Below are 21,826 nucleotides of genomic sequence, written 5' to 3' on the forward strand. Positions count from 1 at the left end.
GAGGGGGAGAGAGGGAGGTGAGACAGTTGATCTCTGTTCTCCTGATGGAGTGCTCTGTCGTGATGAAATGAAGAGTGGGGTGATAACCGTGACCCTCCCTCTGGTGTGTGTGTGTGTGTGTGTGTGTGTGTGTTTGTGTGTGTGAGTGCAAGCTTTTGTATCATGTTCGCCCTTTCTAACTGCTATTTCAGTGTGTGTGTGTGTTTGTGTGTGTTGCATGTATGAATGTGAGTAGTGTAATGTAATATAGTCTAATTAGATTGTTCCTCCCTGGTCTCTGTGCTGTGCAGTAATGGTAGCGTGAGGACTCTGGTCAGGGTCACAGAGTGTATGTGTGTGTTTCTACTGCATGTAATACGATTCATAGTCTCCCCAAGTCTCCCTGCTTAGCTGAAGTGATAGCGTGATCTCTCAACAGCCCTGGGGAATGGACACACACAAACACACACACGCACGCACACACACACACACACACACACACACACACACACACACACACACACACACACACACACACACACAGACGCACACACACACACTGACTCCACTAATATACCAACAATCTCATTACAAGCAGGCAGGTCAAACATATGTTTCTCCTTCTTCTCTTCCGTTCATTACATAACATACGGGTGCATAGCATTAGGGCTCTAATCATGTCCATCTATCTCCCTGGGGCTTTATCATACTCATACACAAAATGTGAAAATGCTCTGGTTTGCTTCCTTACGTGCACACATACATGCATGCCCGCACACCTGCATGGACGCTCGCGTTCACTCCTCAAAGAATCACATACTGTGTACCCAGCAAACAGGGGACGTCCTGAGGACAATCAGCGACGTTCCCGTTAGGCCCCTTAAGGGTTTCGGTGCGACATTATCCCACTGATGTTTTGAGAACGTTCTAAGAACATTGTGTAATGTTCCCAAGGGAATGTTCTCTGGGGGACCTTTGTCTAGTTCCCTGTACATTCCCAGGACGTCACTGAGGACCATGTCAAGACCTTTTTAGGATGTTCTCAGGACTTTCATTTTACTAGTCTTAGGACGTTGCGTAATGGTCCAAAGGGAACGTTCTCTTGGGGACCTTTTTATATTTCCGGGTTTGTCCCGGGGACGTTTTTAGGACGTTCTTGGGACGTTGTGTCATAGTCACCTGAAGGTCCCCTGAATGTTCTTGGGACCTTGTGTCATGGTCCCATGGAGGTTTTAGTCACGTGATGGTCTCAGGTTTCCCAAGCCATTATAAATAAAGTAATGAAATGGTATGGGGCTTTTAAGTTAAGTGGTACGCTATGCAGCTAAAAATCTTTAATATGATTACATTTGACATGATCACTTAGTGCTGTCTTTTCATTATGACCCAATCTGAGACTTGAATTCACAACCTCTGGATTTGGGGTATGCTGATCTTTCTGTAGAATTTCAGCAGTCCCCTCCACATTCATTATAATACATCTCTGCACTTAGCAGAAAAGTGCCATCTGCACTTAGTTATCAGTTAATCTGACTATTCTCTAATTTATTGAATTGACTTATTTCAGCAATTTGAGTTTGGGTTTTCAGGATAGTTTTCTACTGTTGGTGGGGCATATTATTCTGTTTTAATGTTACTCCTGAATCACTATGATAAATATAATTGTTTTTCTTCAGTGTTTTCTTTTAACAGAGCTGAGATTTACTTTGAAGTGCAAAGTGTAGGAATAGGCCTACAGGTGAAACCAGTCATTGATACAGGTGTGACGGCGTAGCAGGTAGATTGGAATGTCGTGAACCAAGATGTTGTGAGTTCATATCCCATGTGAGGACATGTTAAATAATAATTAATGTGTGACTAAACACACACAATGTAATCATGTATGTCAAATATGTAAGTTTTAAACACTGTATGTTAAAAGCACTGTTTGTGTGTGGGTTCCCCTAGCATTGCCAAAAGACAAATTGCTGTGACTGGATCAATGGTTCACCAATCAGGGCCTTGATTGGCTTGACAACAGTAACAAGGGGTGTTGTGTAATGAAACTAGGGTGCCTGTGCCCTGAGTATAATGTTTTTTTGGGGGAGAACGTTTCTTTGTGGCCATCACGTGACGTCCGCTGGGACAAACTGGGAACTAGACAAAAACCTCCAGGGGCCATGACTAGGGCTGTTGCAGTGACCGTATTACCGCAACACCGGCGGTCACGAGTCATGAAGGCAGTCAAATTCCACGTGACCATTTAGTCACGGTAATAAGGCTTATCCAAGCTCTGATGCTGGTGGCAGGTAGCTTAGTGGTTAAGAGCGTAGTGCCAGTAACCGAAAGGTCACTGGTTCTAATCCCCGAGCCGACTAGGTGAAAAATCTGTCGATGTGCCCTTGAGCAATGCACTTAACCCTAATTGCTCCTGTAAGTCGCTCTGGATAAGAGCGTCTGCTAAATGACTAAAATTTTAATGTTAATGATGCTGCTGATGGTCATTAGTGGCCTACCAAACTTGCTAACTGCCTGGTACTCAGCACTCCATTGTCCCTCTAATCACTTTGACATCAATGCAAATGTTTTCGAAAATCTAATCAAACACTTAATGAGAGCCCATGAGCTCATGTTGCACAACATTTCTATAGGCTTTGCAATTGCGAGAGAAAACAGAGTGATGGCCTCTATTAAAAAGAGGAGGATCCCATCAGTTTTCTATAGGCTAGGCCTACTATATTTATTTCTCAACTTTCCTAATATTAAGCACATTGCTTATCTTTACAACAGGAGTATAGCCTACCTGGCTGGCATGAAAATGAACCATGGGAAAAGCATTCGCTATTTAAGTGCATAGATGACATGTATTTTTTCCCCTGCCCCTGTTTCGAGACAGGTGCATGATAATGGTCCATTCTAAATCAAAACAAATTTCACAAAAATATTATTTAGTATATGTAAAGATTAAATCAAGAATAGTCTGATGAGTGACAATATTAGCCGATCACTTGTGAATGATATATTATCACTTGTGAATGATACCCAGCGTAAGGCAAGAAACAATGCCTTTTTTTTGCGACTTTTTGGACTCATAGTCGCACACCTCATGTAGCCTAGCCCATATGCCTATATGTTTTGATAAGGTTTGTATCACAACTAAAGTGGCCAAATAACTTCTTAAAATTAAGCACATTAATCCGCTTTACAAGGGGTGGCACACATAAGCAGCGCATGAGTTTCAAGTTTGGGGAAGATAATTTTCACCATAAAAATGCACCTTTATAATAAAAGCATTACATACATTCGCGCTTACAGCCCACTGCAGTATGCGCATTGCTGCGCTTATAATGTGAAGAAGTAGCCTAATAGTCTATCACATTTTAAGCAAACGTTCTGATATGTTGCGTCAGCCTCATTGCGTAAAAACGTTGTTTTATTTTTGCTTGTGGTTGTATTAATTTGGGATCTATCGCATCCCACAACTGTCCCAGACTATCTTTGGAATATTTATTTCTCGCACAGAATAGAATAGGTCAACTATTGTACTATGGGGGATAGTAGATTGACATAGGCTAGTGCTTTTGCTGTTCGTTAGGCCTACTCATTTGTTGGCTGACGAAAAGTAAATGTTGACAGTTCTTCCAATATCTTCAATATGCACCTCAGAATTGGATAAGGACGCGCTCAGTTGCGTCCCCAAAGTGTCTGTCCTCACTTGTAGCCTGTGAGAAAGACCCGATCACGTGATGGAGAGCAATGTGAGTGAGAGGTGCTTCAAAGCACGCAGCACTCAGGGAGAAGGGAACAACGGCCACTGGCCGCAAAAGGCATGGATTTTTTTAGGGTGCATTACGGCCACACAAATGGGATGCCGCCGTGAAATTCAAGGCATTATCAAGTGCTTGTCAAATTGTGAATGAGAGACTGATGAAGTGTGTACAGCCTGTGCAAAAACAAAGCAGAGCTCATGCCTTTCAAGCCACTTTTTTCATGTCATCATGTAGGCTATGTGTGGGAGCCAGGAGATGCTAAATGTGTATATGTTAATTAACGGTCAATTACCGTGAGACCGACAGTTATTTGCTTGACAATCACCAGCTGACAAAATTTTGCGACCGCCACAGCCCTAGCCATAACACATCGTTCCAAGAACGTTCAGGGGACTTTCAGTTCTCTGTTTTGCTCTATGACTCCCACAAGTGTCACAGGACTTGTCTGAAGGTATCCCATACAAACAAATGGAAGTGTAGAGGTAGTTTTGTGCCAACAAAAATAAGGGGTTAAATATGTGTCCAAAAAAACAAAAATATTTCCTGACATTTCTTATATCTCCTAGATATAGGACAGATACTTCAAAACCTTATTCCTTATGATTAATTTTTTGACTGTCTTTTTCGGCATTTATGAATCTGTTATTCAATACGTTTCTATGGGCTATAGTAGTAAAGGCCAAATTCAATATTTTATCAAATTATTTTTTTATATCTTTTTTTATCCCTAAAGCAGTACTAAAATTCAAAATCAAATAGCTAAATGATCCATGTTATGACCATCTTAAAACAATTCCATATGTTAGCTTAGTACCCCACCCCCGGCTTAGACTTTTAGTGGTTTTAAACAATTCACTTAACTTTTTATGGTTGTGTTGAGGAAACCATTGGAGGAGAATGATAGCTACAGTGTATGATCAAATTGGCTGCAGTTGAGGGATTCAGCTCGTTACTGGTAGTGCTATGATGTGTGTGTGGGATGTGATCAAACAGGATGGAATATAAAGTCAAACTTTAAACATATTACATAATCAACTGAATACATTACTATGCCTTTCCACTTACCTAAACTATCTATGTAGCTGTTTACATGTGTGTGTGTTTTTTGTGTGTGTTTGTGTGTGTATGTGTGTGTGTGGTCCCTGGTTGCGTAAGGTGGGTGACATAAGCAGGACAATCTCAGGGCCTCAAAGAAGTGTGTGTGTGTGTGTGCGTGTGTGTGTGTGTGTGTGTGTGTGTGTGTGTGTGTGTGCAAGGAGGGGGAAGGAGTTTGCACTCATGCACACACTCACACACATACAGACAAAGACACACATACACAAACACAATTTGCACTCTGCTTTCCGAATCCAAGCACACACACCACGCTACATATTTTGCGTACATACAGCTCCGACTCACATAACCTCTGAGTCACACAGTATGCTACACACACTCTTGCCGAGCTAGACACACTCCTACGCCCAAACTGTACACCACTGAGCAGAGGGCAACGATACACACCAGTCTCATCTAATGTGGAGGGAAGGTAAGCTAGTTTCGATCATATATCTATATGTTGTTTGTGAATACTCTTGTCTTAAGTATTTTGGTTAGTATTGGCTGTGTTGGATGGTTATGCAATGATTGCTTTATTCTGTTCCGTAGGTATTGCTGTCATGCACATTTTGGGTGCACATTGTTTTAGTTTGAAAAAGAGGCAGAGGTCTTAGATTCAGTTGACTGAGTACTTTGATTCTGCAAGGGGAGAGGTGAAACCGTCTACTAGTTATTTGTTGCCATTGACAGTGTTGGTTCAGACACCTCTACTGTACCTCCTCTCGCTCTCTCTTTCTCGTCCGTCCTCCAGCACTTTCTCCTCCTCCTCTTCCTCTCCTCTCCTTCGTCTCCATCTGTAATCTGTGATGCTGGGTGCATGACCTCTCCGTCTCCTCTACTGAGTCCAGGTCCCCTCAGACCCCCTGCCCTTCTCCCTCTGATCTAGGGGGCATCCTATTTTAGCAGCTGCTCCAAAAGGAACCAGTCTAAACCAGATTCACATAGGAGACTGAGAAGTATGTAAGCGAGAGAAAGTGAGGGAAAGCAAGAGAGCGTTAGAGACAAAGGGATACAAGACAGATTGAGAGAAGTTATCTGAATTATTCTCCTTCGACCTTGTGTGTTGTGGTTCTGGACTGGGTTACCATGGGTAACCTAGCAGACCGGGTTGGGACCAGGAATAAGTTCATCAGGGGGGCAGACTCCCTCCAGAAGCACCTGCTCTCTGACTGCACAGACGTGAGTGTATCTGGTCAACACTTCTGCTTGGGCTGTGTTCGAGACTCTAGAGTTTGTAGTGAGGAAACTGATGTTTTTCGTTGTACACTTTATGGTTCTATATAGAACATTTTAGTTCTTTGGACGAGATTAAAGAACCCTTTACTAAAAAAGGTTTTATATAATATACCCAGTGAAGGCAAAGAATCTTGAAATTACACCTTTTTCTCCTTTCCCTTTTAATTTGTTTCAGCTGTTTTTGTTTGACATTTATATCCATATTAATGATGCTGCTGCATGAGTTTGCTTGGTCAGAAAAATGGCTAGCTGACATCCGATACCATTATCTTTCTACGGCAGGGGGAAGATTGAAGTCATATTTTGCAACATTGTTGCCGAGGTCTGAGTGGCAAACAGCAAGGTTCATTCAAACCTGTGCTGTTGCAAACTAAATGCTAGCTTGCAACAGGAAATAATGTGTATAATAAAAGTATGCACTCTTAGATAAAATAGGGGGTTCTATATAGTACCCTTTGGTCAATTCAAAATTGAACTGCCATTCCGATTCAAAACCAACTGCCACTCCAGCATGATGATGCAAGAGGACGGTGGTTGAACTAACTTGCAAGTAGCCTACCAAAAAGCACATTATTTTTCAATGTATTAAGGTGAGCAAAGTTAATTATTTAATTCAAATATATGAAGCCAAAGTCATATGATAAACTATAGGCTAGATAAATGAAGTTGAAACGTTATTAGAATTTGAGCACATTTGTAAGCTAGCTAGCTAACTTAGCTAGCTAAACAGAAAAAGTGAAGCTACTTTAATTCACTTTACAAGCTAGCCAGCTAACTCTTTCATATAAACATACTTTTTTTATGGGATATGTCACATACAGTGTGGAGTTAATTGAGGGGACTATGTTTCATGAAGCCATTAGAATACTGTTGCTGACTGAGAGGAGCTACTGAATAAATTATTTTGAATAAATTATGTATAATACTTCTTAGTGATTCAATAGCCTAGTTAATCATTATATGACTTTTATGACATTATCTATGTTTTGCTCAGTCTGGCAGTATCAGACTGAGCAGAACTATCAGAGGTAGAGGATCTCTCTTTCGGCTGCTGCTGACAACAACTGCATGTAAGTTGTCCTTCTACATCATAGGCCTCCTGTAGCTCAGTTGGTAGAGCATGGCGCTTGCAACGCCAGGGTTGTGGGTTCGATTCCCACGGGGGGCCAGTATGAAAAATGTATGCACTCACTAACTGTAAGTCGCTCTGGATAAGAGCGTCTGCATAGCATTTTGTCTGATAAACTCATGCTTTTGCTCCTTTTTTCTTCTTCTCTGGAACCAGTCAGGCAACAACCCATACTGTACTGACGTTAGGTAGCCCAGCGACAAAGGAGTTGGCCCTGTGGCAGGAGTTGGACCTGTGACCAAAAGGTGTCCGGTTCAAATCCCGTGCAGGGAAAAAACGGGTGGAATTGATTTGACAACTGGAAGGCTGCTGGGTTCACATCTTCAAAACATTCACCTACTGTTGGGCCCTTGAGCAAGGCCCATTAACCCCACAACATTCTCTCTACCCAGGGGCGCTGCCCTGCAGCTTGAACCTGTGCTCGTCTCAACTGTATGTGTGAGATCTGATGTTTGCGGGGTGTTGAGAATTAAGCAGAAGACACACTTTTGTTGTTCGCTGTAACTAATGGATAAAGTTGTATTGCATTGTAAAGAAGTCAGCCAGAGTTTACATGGGCCATCATTCAAACAAAGAGATGCCTCCCTGGCCACCAGTGCATATTTCCAAACTACGTTTGCATATAATGACAAATTCCATGATTTACAGTACCGTGCAAAAGTATTCATCCCCCTTGGCGTTTTTCCTATTTTGTTGCATTATAACCTGTAATTTAAATTGATTTTTATATGGATTTCATGTAATGGGACATACACAAAATAGTCAAAATTGGTGAAGTGAAATGCAAAAAATAACTTGTTTAAAAAAAATTGAAACAATAAATAACAGAAAAGTGGTGCGTGCATATGTATTCACCCCCTTTACTATGAAGCCCCCTAAATAAGATCTGGTGCAACTAATTACCTTCAGAAGTCACATAAATATTTAAATAAAGTCTACCTGTGTGCAATCAAAGTGTCACATGATCTCAGTATATATACACCTGTTCTGAAAGGCCCCAGAGTATGTAACACCACTAAGCAAGGGGCACCACCAATCAAGCGGCACCATGAAGACCAAGGATCTCTCCAAACAGGTCAGGGACAAAGTTGTGGAGAAGTACAGATCAGGGTTGGGATATAAAAAAATATCAGAAACTTTGAACATCCCACGGAGCATCATTAAATCCATTATTAAAAAATGGAAAGAATATGGCACCACAACAAACCTGCCAAGAGAGGGCCGCCCACCAACACTCACGGACCAGGCAAGGAGGGCATTAATCAGAGAGGCAACAAAGAGACCAAAGATAACCCTGAAGGAGCTCCACAGCGGAGATTGGAGTATCTGTCCATAGCACCACTTTAAGCCGTACACTCCACAGAGCTGGGCTTTACAGAAGAGTGGCCAGAAAAAATCCATTGCTTAAAGAAAAAAATAAGCAAACACGTTTGGTGTTTGCCAAAAAGCATGTGGGAGACTCCCCAAACATATGGAAGAAGGTACTCTGGTCAGATGAGACTAAAATTGAGCTTTTTGGCCATCAAGGAAAATGCTATGTCTGGCACAAACCCAACACCTCTCATCACCCCGAGAACACCATCCCAATGTTTTTCATTGGCAGGGACTGGGAAACTGGTCAGAATTGAGGGAATGATGGATGGCGCTAAATACAGGGAAATTCTTGAGGGAAACCTGTTTCAGTCTTCCAGAGATTTGAGACTGGGACGGAGGTTCACCTTCCAGCAGGACAATGACCCTAAGCATACTGCTAAAGCAACACTCGAGTGATTTAAGGGGAAACATTTAAATGTCTTGGAATGGCCTAGTCAAAGCCCAGCCCTCAATCCAATTGAGAATCTGTGGTATGACTTAAAGATTGCTGTACACCGGTGGAACCCATCCAACTTGAAGGAGCTGGAGCAGTTTTGCCTTGAAGAATGGGCATAAATCCCAGTGGCTAGATGTGCCAAGCTTATAGAGACATACCCCAAGAGACTTGCAGCTGTAATTGCTGCAAACGGTGGCTCTACAAACATTTACATTTACATTTACGTCATTTAGCAGACGCTCTTATCCAGAGCGACTTACAAAGTATTGACTTTGGGGGGAGGGGGGGTGAATAGTTATGCACGCGCAAGTTTTCTGTTTTTTTGTCTTACTTCTTGTTTGTTTCACCCCAAAAAATATTTTGCATCTTCAAAGTGGTAGGCATGTTGTGTAAATCAAATGATACAACCCCCCCCAAAATCTATTTTAATTCCAGGTTGTAAGGCAACAAAATAGGAAAAATGCCAAGGGGGGTGAATACTTTTGCAAGCCACTGTAATAGTTTATTAAATTACATTCTTAGCAAAAAATATTACTATTTAATAATAGTAGCCATAAATGGCACCATGCAGGGTTCTACAGTATATGGAACCATTTTGGTTCAGTGAAGAAGAACCTCTAGGGTTCTGATCAAAGAACCCTATAAACCCCTCTATATATACTTTTTAGGGGTTCCATATATGAAGCAAGCGATAGAACCCATTTTGGTTCTCTAAGGAACCTTTTTTTCCAAGAATGTATGTTCAGTAACGGTTGATTATGGGTTATGCTCTCTGACTGTAAAAATTAAAGAGTCTCTGGCCAACGGTTCTGCTCAGGCTGCTTTTCAGATGTCTAGAGGAAACTATATTGGTGATGATACTGTGGGTTCATCAACAACTGCGTTGGTGAAGAATGATGAACTAGTGGTGTGCTCTTTACCTGTCTGAGTTGTACAGACAGTATGTCCTCTCATGAGGACATACTGTGTGGGGTGTATTTCACATTGTCAACCTCATGAAGCTTTATTATCTGTCATACATTAAATACCAGTTGGTGTCATGAATTGTCTGTGAAGTGGAAAGCTAACAAACTATAAACGAGATACATATGATATTCTGCTATGTAAGGTACATACATAACTATAGATCATTTTGTCCTTTGTGTACTCAGTTTTACGTTGTCTACAGAGGACAAGCACTGACGGATAGGCACAACACAATCATCATAAGTAGACTAGGTGACAAATGAAGACTGAAGAATGACCAAAGATCAAACACAGTGACTAATGCTGTTTTACTTATCACAGTCTTTATCAATTATCGCCTATTGGATGTAAGGGCCATCCACACCAAGGACGATAACGATAACTATAATGATAAATAAAACACAACTATAAACGTTGGCGAGCATCCACACCAGCGGACCTTTATCGTTTATCATTCTGCACTAGGCCTACACCTGTCAATCAACTGATAAACGCATCCTACTGCACGCTGTAGGCCTATTAAATAGGTGGTAACACAGACCATTCAGTGCTTCAGTGTGTGTTCATTGTCATAGTGACAACTGCAAATAATTCTTCAATAATAATGTAAAACAATGAAAAATTATTAGAAACTCATATTTATATGTAGCAATTCAACAACAAACACTGTTTAGCCTGCTCATCTTTTACATCATGTCATTGCTTGCCTCGTTGCTAAAGTGGTTTGCAAGTGATTTCCATTTTTCTAATGATTGTCAAGTTCTAATGATTGCCAATTTCCTTTTTCGCTGTGTTCATCTCTCTGTCTGTCCTGTGCAACCATTTGCAATACATCAGTGCAACAATGTTATCATCACTGGACAAAGTGATCACACCAATGCACTCTCTCTCCTTAACTTTCCCTGACAGATCATTTGGTCTAGGTCTATTTTAGATTCAGCAATTAGCAACAGCAAGCCTGTTTCTCATTACGAAAAGGCTATTAGGCCTAGTATGAAAGAATTCTACAATTAAATGTCCTCGGGAACAGCTGGAAGAGAGACGCTATAGTATAGCCGAAGTAAGAAGCGAAATATTAGCTAGATATTAGGCCATTCATTAGCTAAAGAGTAGGGCTAGAAATATTTTTCTGTCAAAGTGAAAGAAAAAAAGGTAAGAGATTATCCAAAAATCTGATCTGTGCGTTCCTCTAGGCTGCGCTCTGCAGTTCCGGACATCCACTATTAATTAGGCCTACATTTTTAGACCAGAAAATTATTGTACCTAGGCTACAACAGCTGTAAACTGCAGTGATGTATGTAGGCTAATTTGAATAACCACTCAAATGTCCTGTTTTGAATGCTTCATGCTGAAATAACTGCATACAGCCTAGGCCTGATTATGCAACCATTTGAATCAGTTATGGGTCTATTCTAGACAGTTTACAAGGTCCAGAAATTGGCACATTACCAGGCCAGTTATAGTGTGTATTTTTGTCAGGCTGTATCGTTGTTAACAGATAGGCCTACAAACAGAAAATATGTCCTTCTCATGCGCTATTGGTCGTGGATTATCATTCTTCCATGTCGTCCTATAATTAATGTGGCCACCAATATGCTCAAACATGGCCGGCTATTCAGTCAAGCTTACCGTAAACTCTGCCTCCTCTCCTCTCCGAGCAGCCTCGCGCACCTAGAACTAAGAACGCTTCAACAGAACACGTTTTTTTATTGGTTGTCAATGTTTTATCGTTGGAGGGACAGGATATTTTTTTTTGAAAGTGGTCCAAATGATAGCTCCCGTTATCATTCTCCACTCTATTTGTAGTTATCGTTGTAGTGTGAATGCTCCTGTTCACTTGAACTAGAATATTATTATTTTTTATTATCGTTATAGTTATCGTCCTAGGTGTGGATGGACCTTTAGCATATCAATTTAATTTGAAAGCATTAATTCATCCTACCCTGGTGCCTTAATTACAAAACATCAATCACTTACAGACTATTGAGTCAACTGTCCTGTTTAACAAGTGCTGAATGGATGAATGAAGGAGATGTGACAGATAGAGGTAGCAGATAGTCAGAGAGATAAAGTAGGTGAGTTCACGGTGTGAAATGCATTGCTAAGTTGTATAACAGTGAGGGAGTCTTTACTATAGCTTTCAGAGGGGATAATGTGCATACAAACAGTCCTTTTTGTGTGATCTATTTGCAGAGAAGAATTGTTCACAGGCCATTTTTAGGTGTGACGTTCGTGTGCTCGGGGCTTAGCTGTGACACTAGTTCCATCTGATGACGTCCCAAACGCCTGACCATTGACGAAAGTTGTATTTATTTTGGTATCATGGGCTGCAAGGATGTTTTCAGCTGAGCGTGTGCCTGCCTTTGCATAAGTGTGTGTGTATGTATGTCTGTCTGCATCTGCTTGAATGTGTCTATATCTGCCTGGGTGTCTGTACCTGCTGTGCCAGTGTGTGTGTGTGTGTGTGTGTGTGTGTGTGTGTGTGTGTGTGTGTGTGTGTGTGTGTGTGTGTGTGTGTGTGTGTGTGTGTGTGTGTGTGTGTGTGTGTGATTGTGTGTGTACCCTTTTGCAACGACTCCAACGACTCCATGACATAGAGCCTGTCATCTTCAGATGAGGGGGTCTGAGTATTATCTACAGTGAGGGAAAAAAGTATTTGATCCCCTGCTGATTTTGTACGTTTGCCCACTGACAAAGACATGACCAGTCTGTAATTTTAATGGTAGGTTTATTTGAACAGTGAGAGACAGAATAACAACAAAAAAATCCAGAATAATGCATGTCAAAAATGTTATAAATTGATTTGCATTTTAATGAGGGAAATAAGTATTTGGCCCCTCTGCAAAACATGACTTAGTACTTGGTGGCAAAACCCTTGTTGGCAATCAGAGAGGTCAGACGTTTCTTGTAGTTGGCCACCAGGTTTGCACACATCTCAGGAGGGATTTTGTCCCACTCCTCTTTGCAGATCTTCTCCACGTCATTAAAGTTTCGAGGCTGACGTTTGGCAACTCGAACCTTCAGCTCCCTCCACAGATTTTCTATGGGATTAAGGTCTGGAGACTGGCTAGGCCACTCCAGGACCTTAATGTGCTTCTTCTTGAGCCACTCCTTTGTTGCCTTGGCCATGTGTTTTGGGTCATTGTCATGCTGGAATACCCATCCACGACCCATTTTCAATGCCCTGGCTGAGGGAAGGAGGTTCTCACCCAATATTTGACGGTACATGGCCCCGTCCATTGTCCCTTTATTGCGGTGAAGTTGTCCTGTCCCCTTAGCAGAAAAACACCCCCAAAGCATAATGTTTCCACCTCCATGTTTGACAGTGGGGATGGAGTTATTGGGGTCATAGGCAGCATATGTGCTGTATATGTGCTTTCTTGAGCAGGGGGACCATGCGGGCGGTGCAGGATTTCAGTCCTTCACGGCGTAGTGTGTTACCAATTGTTTTCTTGGTGACTATGGTCCCAGCTGCCTTGAGATCATTGACAAGATCCTCCCGTGTAGTTCTGGGCTGATTCCTCACCATTCTCATGATCATTGCAACACCACGAGGTGAGATTTTGCATGGAGCCCCAGGCCGAGGGAGATTGACAGTTATTTTGTGTTTCTTCCATTTGCGAATAATCGCACCAACTATTGTCACCTTCTCACGAAGCTACTTGGCGATGGTCTTGTAGCACATTCCAGCCTTGTGTAGGTCTACAATCTTGTCCCTGACATCCTTTGAGAGCTCTTTGGTCTTGGCCATGGTGGAGAGTTTGGAATCTGATTGATTGATTGCTTCTGTGGACAGGTGTCTTTTATACAGGTAACAAACTGAGATTAGGAGCACTCCCTTTAAGAGTGTGCTCCTAATCTCAGCTCGTTACCTGTATAAAAGACACCTGGGAGCCAGAAATCATTCTGATTGAGAGGGGGTCAAATACTTATTTCCTTCATTAAAGTGCAAATCAATTTATAACATTTTTGACATGCGTTTTTCTGGATTTTGTTGTTGTTATTCTGTCTCTCACTGTTCAAATAAACCTACCATTAAAATTATAGACTGATCATGTCTTTGTCAGTGGGCAAACGTACAAAATCAGCAGGGGATCAAATACTTTTTTCCCTCACTGTATCCTGGGGTCTTTGTCAGCGGAACTGCCTTCTTTATGGTGGGCCTATGGCAGGGCCCACCTCCCCTGGTCTGATTGCACAGATAACTGCTTTACTACCCCCTCTGTGACTGTACTTGGGCTGGGACTGATGAACTGTGTGACTTTATCACACTTGTAATATTCTGGGAGAGACAGATTCGGCAGCTCTGGCAGTGCCCATACATCTGCATGTAATGACTTAAAGAGTTCACTCTCAGTGGGATGATTGCATTGAGATCTATGGCCTCGATAGCCGCCTCAGCTCTTAGATCAACTTAACTGCAGCCCTCTTGGGCCCTCACTTGTCTCACCTCAATTGTCCCTTTTTTGTCTATGCTGAGCATTTGCAGTACAGTGTTTATTGCATGGCTTGGGAATGGGTGTGGGTAAGATAAATTACTTCAGAGTAATATTCCTGAAGGATAGACTATACTACATTTGTATGTCATAACAAGGACAGGGTCGTTGTATTGATTTGATTATCACTTTTCTATACACTGTTTTAAATCATATCCCACCCTCACATTGTTGCTCTCTTGAGCAAGAGAGAACAATATTTATTGTCTGGTTTCACCCAGCAAACAGGCGACGTCCTACGGACATTAGGGGACATTACTATTATGTCCCTTTAAGGGTTTCTGTGAGACGTTATCCCACTGATGTTCTGAGAACGTTTTAGGAACATTAAAACATGACATTAACCTCAGGATCATAGAAGGACATTCAGTACAGTCCATTAGGGAACGTTACAAAAAGGTTCCTATTTGGTTCTGATAGGACGTTATCCATGGGACATTCAATGACCACAAGGGGACATTTCATGATAGTCAAGTGGACATCGCATGATGGTCCCAAGGGAACGATCTCTGGGGGACCATTGTCGAGCTCTCTGTAAGTTACCAGGACATCACTGAGGACCATGTCAAGACCTTTTTAGGATGTTCTCAGGACTTTCATTTTACTAGTCATTAGGACGTTGAGTGTTGGTCCCAAGGGAACAATCTCTGGGGGACTTTGTCTAGTTCCCTGTAACTTACCAGGAGGTCCCCAATGACGTTTTTAGGATGTTCTTGGGATGTTGTGTCATGGTCCTCTGGAGGCTTTTTTCTGGTTCAAATTTTTTTCCAGGGATGTTCCCAAGGACGGTTTGTTCCAGGGATATCCCCACATTTTTAGGATGTTCTCTGAACAACGGTCCCCTGGACACAATGTCCCAAGAACGTCCTAAAAAAGTCCTCTGGGACATCCCTGGAACAAAATGGGAAGTAGACAAAAACCTCCAGAGGACCATGACACAACATCCCAAGAATGGGATGTTTTTAGGATGTTCTTGGGATGTTGTGTCATGGTCCCCTGGAGGTTTTGTCTAGTTTCCGTTTTGTTTTTATTACATTCTTGGGATGTTGTTTCATGGTCCTCAGGAGGTTTTTGTCTAGTTCTCATTTTGTTCCAGGGACGTTCCCGAGGACGGTTTGTTCCGGGGATGTCCCCAATGAAATTTTTAGGATGTTCTCGGACACAATGGTCCCCTAGACACAATGTCCTAAGAATGTCCTAAAAAAGTCCTCGGGGACATCCCCGGAACAAACCAAGAACTAGACAAAACCTCCTGGGGACCATGACACAATGTCCAGAGAATGTCCTAAAAACATTATTGGGGACGTCCCTGGAACAAAATGGGAAGTAGACAAAAACCTCCAGAGGACAATGACACAACATCCCAAGAATGGGATGTTTTTAGGACGTTCTTGGGATGTTGTGCATTGGGCTAAAATACTGTTGTGAGTTTGGGTGGTGCTGTCCAACTTTTCCTTCACTTACCAAAGCAGAACTACAGTGTTTGAGATTGAAATAGCAAAGTTAGTTTGCTGTAGTTAAGTTCTTTGAGGGAATTGTTCTGAAATAATCTTGAGGTGTTACGCAAGGCCAGTCATATGCTAATCACTCTCCCTCGTGGCTATCGGGAGGCCTTTATAGGCCTGGGGCTCCAGTACTGTCCCTCCTTGTCAAGTCGAGACCTTGGGTTCTATCAGAAATGTTTGTCAAAAATGAGTTAGTCACATATAATTAATTGGTCTTTCGATGGTTCTTCATATGTCTGTGAAGAAAAACTAAAAACTAGAAAGATCTATCTGCGTAAACCGAGTTGAATGTGGCACTATACGGTTCTATCTGCAATCCAGTCACAAGCCTGAACAAATACAGACCTTATGGCTGAACCGAGATTGACATTTCAGAGCCATAAGGTTCTATCTGCGATCTGCAAAGGTCTCAGTCTACAGTATATATTGTTAATGGTAGGACAAGAGGTGACTCTCTGGGCAGATCCATATTTCAAATCAAATGTAATTTGACACATGCGCTGAATACAACTGGTTTAGACTTTACCGTGAAATACTTGCCTACGAGCCACAATGCAGAGTTAAAAAATAATAATACAACTAAAAAAGTAAGACAAGAGGAATAAAATAAAATACACAACAATGGAGCTATATATAGGGAGTACCAGTACCAGATCAATGTGCAGAGGTATGAGGAATGTAAGGTAGATATGTACAGTTGAAGTCGGATGTTTACATATACCTTAGCCAAATACGTTTAAACTCAGTTTTTCACAATTCCTGACATTTAATCCTAGTAAAAATTCCCTGTTTTAGGTCAGTTAGGATCACCACTTTATTTTAAGAATGTGAAATGTCAGAATAATAGTAGAGAGAATGATTTATTTCAGCTTTTATTTATTTCATCACATTCCCAGTGGGTCAGAAGTTTACATACACTCAATTAGTATTTGGTAGCATTGCCTTTAAATTGTTTAACTTGGGTCAAACGTTTCGGGTAGCCTTCCACAAGCTTCCCACAATAAATTGGGTGAATTTTGGCCCATTCCTCCTGACAGAGCTGGTGTAACTGAGTCAGATTTGTAGGCCTCCTTGCTCGCACACGCTTTTCAGTTCTGCCCACACATTTTCTATAGGATTGAGGTCAGGGCTTTGTGATGGCCACTCCAATACCTTGACTTTGTTGTCCTTAAGCCATTTTGCCACAACTTTGGAAGTATGCTTGGGGTCATTGTCTATTTGGAAGACCCATTTGCGACCAAGCTTTAACTTCCTGACTGACGTCTTGAGATGTTGCTTCAATATATCCACATAATTTTCCTTCCTCATGATGCCATCTATTTTGTGAAGTGCACCAGTCCCTCCTGCAGCAAAGCACCCCCACAGCATGATGCTGCCACCCCCGTGCTTCACGGTTGGGATGGTGTTCTTCGGCTTGCAAGCACCCACTTTTTCCTCCAAACATAACGATGGTCATTATGGCCAAACAGTTCTAGTTTTGTTTCATCAGACCAGAGGAAAAAAAAAGTACGATCTTTGTCCCCATGTGCAGTTACAAACCGTAGTCTGGCTTTTTTATGGCGGTTTTGGAGCAGTGGCTTCTTCCTTGCTGAGCGACCTTTCAGGTTATGTCGATATAGGACTTGTTTTACTGTGGATATAGATACTTTTGTACCTGTTTCCTCCAGCATCTTCACAAGGTCCTTTGCTGTTGTTCTGGGATTGATTTGCACTTTTTGCACCAAAGTACGTTCATCTCTAGGAGACAGAACGCGTCTCCTTCCTGAGCGGTATGACGGCTGTGTGGTCCCATGGTGTTTATACCTACGTACTATTGTTTGTACAGATGAACGTCGTACCTTCAGGCATTTGAAAATTGCTCCCAAGGATGAACCAGACTTGTGGAGGTCTACAATTATTTTTTCTGAGGTCTTGGCTGATTTCTTTAGATTTTACCATGATGTCAAGCAAAGAGGCCCTGAGTTTGAAGGTAGGCCTTGAAATACAGCCACAGGTACACCTCCAATTGACTCAAATTATGTCAATTAGCCTACCAGAAGCTTCTAAAGCCATGACATCATTTTCTGGAATTTTCCAAGCTGTTTAAAGGCACCGTCAACTTAGTGTATGTAAACTTCTGACCCACTGGAATTGTGATACAGTGAATTATAAGTGAAATAATTGTAAAGGATCAGGGGTTGGCTGGGTCTAGACAGAGTCTGACACTTCCCCGATCTACAGAGAGGGGGAGTCATCAGACTCGATCTGGTTCACCTGAGTTCTGAGCACACCTGTCCATAATTAGGGTAGGATATAAGGTGTGCTCAGAGGTTCAGTCTGTGCGAGGTATTGTTCCTTTGTGACTTGCTAAGCGTTTTGTTCCGAGAGAGAGAGAGAGAGAGAGAGTTTGTTGTTTTGATTACCCGTGTATCCGACCTGTGCCTTGCTGTTCGACTCCCTGTATTGCTTAATCCTCTGCTTGTCTGCCCCAGTGATTACCGTTCTCTGATCCTGTGCCTGTGACCTCGACTACGACTAAGCCCGTTCCTTTGGTACCTCTGCCTGTCTATGCCTGGCCCGGTTTTGACCACAGCCCGCCCGATCACGATTAAGCTATTCCCTTGTCTGTACTCTAATAAAGCATCGCTATTCTGCGATTGGATCTTACCACTCTGTCCGAGTATTCATTACAGAATACCTCGCCATTACCATGGATCCAGCGGAATTACAGAGGCGATGGGAGATACAGGAGAAACGCATGGATGAACTCCTACAGCTACTCAACGCTGGTGCAGCGGAAGGCACCACCCCGAGTACGGTCAGTCCTCGTCATGCACCTCCGATTTCTATACCGACAAGGTACGACGGGGAACCTGGCAAATGTCAGGGGTTTCTACTCCAGATGTCCCTGTATGTGTCGTATAATCGTACTATGTTTGCCGATGACCGTAGCAGGGTGGATTTCATGATTTCTCTGCTAACGGGAAGAGCACTGGATTGGGCTACTGCGCTTTGGGCAGCTGAGGTCCCCGAGTTGAATGCGGAAGTTCAGTTCAGGAGACTGTTTCAAGAGGTGTTCGACCACCCAGTATCTGGGCGTAGTGTGGGAGACCAACTATGCGAACTTCAGCAGGGCCGTCGCACAGTAGCCGACTACGCTTTAGAGTTCCGTACTATAGCAGCCGGTAGCGGATGGAGCGAAACTGCTTTGCTCACAGTTTTCCGAAGAGGGCTGCGCAAAGACGTACAGACTGAGTTGGCTTGTCGAGGAGATATCACTGCGCTACATGAGTTTATCAAAATAGCCATCTCTATGGATAATCTTATAGTGCAACACAAGGCATCCACAGTCTGGGAGCCCTCGATCACTGGTCCTATGCAATCGACAGAGTGGAGGAGAGAATCTGAGGAGGAACCTATGCAACTGGGACGGTCACCTCTACCAGGTTCGGTGAGACAACAACGTCGGCAAGACGGACTATGCCTGTATTGTGGTCAGGCGGGTCATTTCGTTCATCAATGTCCGGTACGACCTAACCGTACCCCAGGATATCGCCTCGGAACTGCCAAACCGGTGAGTGAGACTCCAGTGTTGAACATTACATCTAAACAAATGTATGTGCCTGTCACCTTATCTGTCGGAGAGAAAGTGCGCAGGTTGAAGGGACTTATTGATTCCGGAGCGGCTGCCAGCTTTCTGGATATGGGTCTTGCTGAGGAGTTGGGAGTTCAACTTATCCTAATTCAACCTCCCCTGAGAGTCAACGCGCTAGACGGTGAGCCCATGGGCACTGGGTTCATTACGCACCGTACCGGGAAAATCAAGTTACAAGTGGGCTCCCTGCACCATGAGAACATCATTCTGTTCGTCATCTCCGCCCCACGGGAGCCGCTAGTCCTTGGCCACCCCTGGCTCGTTACCCATGATCCGGTCATCTCCTGGAAATCTGGCGATATCACGGCTTGGAGTGAGGTATGTAGGGCTGAGTGCCTCATTTTACCTTGCAAAACGTCTACTGTGGAGGATGCGAAGGGTGCGGTGTCTACTGTTGTTCCTACAGAGTACCAGGATTACGCGCAGGTGTTCTCCAAGGAGAGGGCTTCCGTGCTACCACCGCATCGGGCCTGGGATTGTGCAATTGATCTGCTATCCGGGGCTACCCCTCCTCGCGGACGAATCTACCCTTTGTCTCAGCCGGAACGGGAATCTATGAGCCAGTATATTGATGAGGCACTTCAGCAAGGGGCCATTCGCCCATCTACGTCTCCCGCCGCATCCAGTTTTTTCTTTGTTAAGAAAAAGGATGGCGGACTTCGTCCTTGCATAGACTATCGAGGTTTGAACGATATCACCATAAAAAATCGTTACCCCCTTCCTTTGATTCCAGCAGCCCTCGAGCAGGTGGGGCAAGCCTCCATCTACAGTAAACTGGACCTCAGGAGTGCGTACAATCTGGTGCGCATTAGAGAGGGGGATGAATGGAAGACCGCCTTCATCACCCATCGAGGACATTATGAATATTGTGTTATGCCCTATGGACTGACTAACGCGCCCTCTGTGTTCCAGGCGTTCATGAATGACATTTTTAGGGACTTGATTGATCGTTTCGTCATAGTGTACATTGATGACATCCTAATCTACTCTAACTCTCTGAGTGAACATGTGTCCCATGTACGACAGGTTCTGGACCGACTCCGCCAACACTCTCTGTTCGTGAAGGCCGAGAAGAGTGAATTCAATGTCACGACGATTTCCTTCCTTGGGGCCATACTCACTCCCGACGGGGTAAGACTGGATGAATCCAAGGTACAAGCTGTACGAGACTGGCCTCAACCCCAGACGGTGAAAGAGCTTCAGAGATTCTTGGGGTTTGCCAATTACTATAGACGGTTCGTGCGTAATTTCAGCACCACCGCAGCTCCCCTGTCGGCGATGACCAGCCACAAGGGGCGTGGTCTGAAATGGACGGAGGGGGCAGTGCAGGCTTTTGAGACATTGAAACAACGATTTACCACCGTTCCCATTTTGTGTCAGCCGGATCCTACGTTGCCGTTCATCGTGGAGGTGGACGCCTCGGAGGTTGGAGTTGGAGCCGTGCTATCCCAGCGCCAAGGTGAGCCGCCCAAATCACGACCCTGTGCCTTTTTTTCTAAGAAGCTGAATCCGGCCGAGCAGAACTACGACGTGGGAAATCATGAATTGCTGGCGGTGAAGTTAGCACTGGAGGAGTGGAGACATTGGCTGGAGGGAGCAGCTCATCCGTTCCAAGTGCTCACGGACCACCGCAATCTGGAGTATCTTCACAGTGCTAAACGACTGAACTCCCGACAGGCTAGGTGGTCTTTGTTCTTCAACCGTTTCCAATTCACTGTCTCTTATATTCCCGGGTCCAAGAATTGTAAGGCGGACGCGCTTTCCCGACGGTTCGAGTGCGCTGACAGACCGGTTGAACCAGAACCTATCCTCCCCATGAGTTGCCGTGCTGGCCCTGTGAGGTGGGCTATCGATGACACGATTCAGGAGAGCCTACAAGCGGAACCAGCCCCTCCAGAAACCCCGGTGTCGAAGGTGTTTGTACCAGCTTCGCTTTGACCTCAACTGATGGAATGGTGCCACACGTCGCTAGGATCTGGTCATCCCGGAATCACTCGAACTACTCGACTCATCAGTCGAAAATACTGGTGGGATTCCCTCACAGATGACGTCCGAGACTACGTATTATCCTGCCCAGTTTGTGCTCAGTCCAAGGCGCCTCGAGCACTACCGGAGGGCAAGCTGATGCCATTGCCAACTCCTCAACGACCCTGGTCGCACATCGCGATGGACTTTGTTACCGACCTACCAGAATCAGAGGGCCATACTGTAATTCTCGTGGTCA

General features: G+C 43.6%; 1 protein-coding gene and 1 long non-coding RNA gene across 3 annotated transcripts in view; both read left to right on the forward strand.

The window, feature by feature from the left end:
* The window catches only part of LOC121541681 (regulator of G-protein signaling 3-like), a 221,258-nt gene that overhangs the window by 72,902 nt on the left and 126,530 nt on the right, over positions 1-21,826 (forward strand). The gene's annotated exons all lie outside the window — the stretch shown is intronic.
* On the forward strand, positions 6,575-7,850 carry LOC121541682. The gene is made up of 3 exons (XR_005995782.1): positions 6,575-6,652; positions 7,057-7,132; positions 7,348-7,850. It is a non-coding gene; the product is annotated as an uncharacterized LOC121541682 (long non-coding RNA).

This window comes from Coregonus clupeaformis, chromosome 27 (genome assembly GCF_020615455.1).
Source record: "Coregonus clupeaformis isolate EN_2021a chromosome 27, ASM2061545v1, whole genome shotgun sequence".
Lineage (NCBI taxonomy): Eukaryota > Metazoa > Chordata > Actinopteri > Salmoniformes > Salmonidae > Coregonus > Coregonus clupeaformis.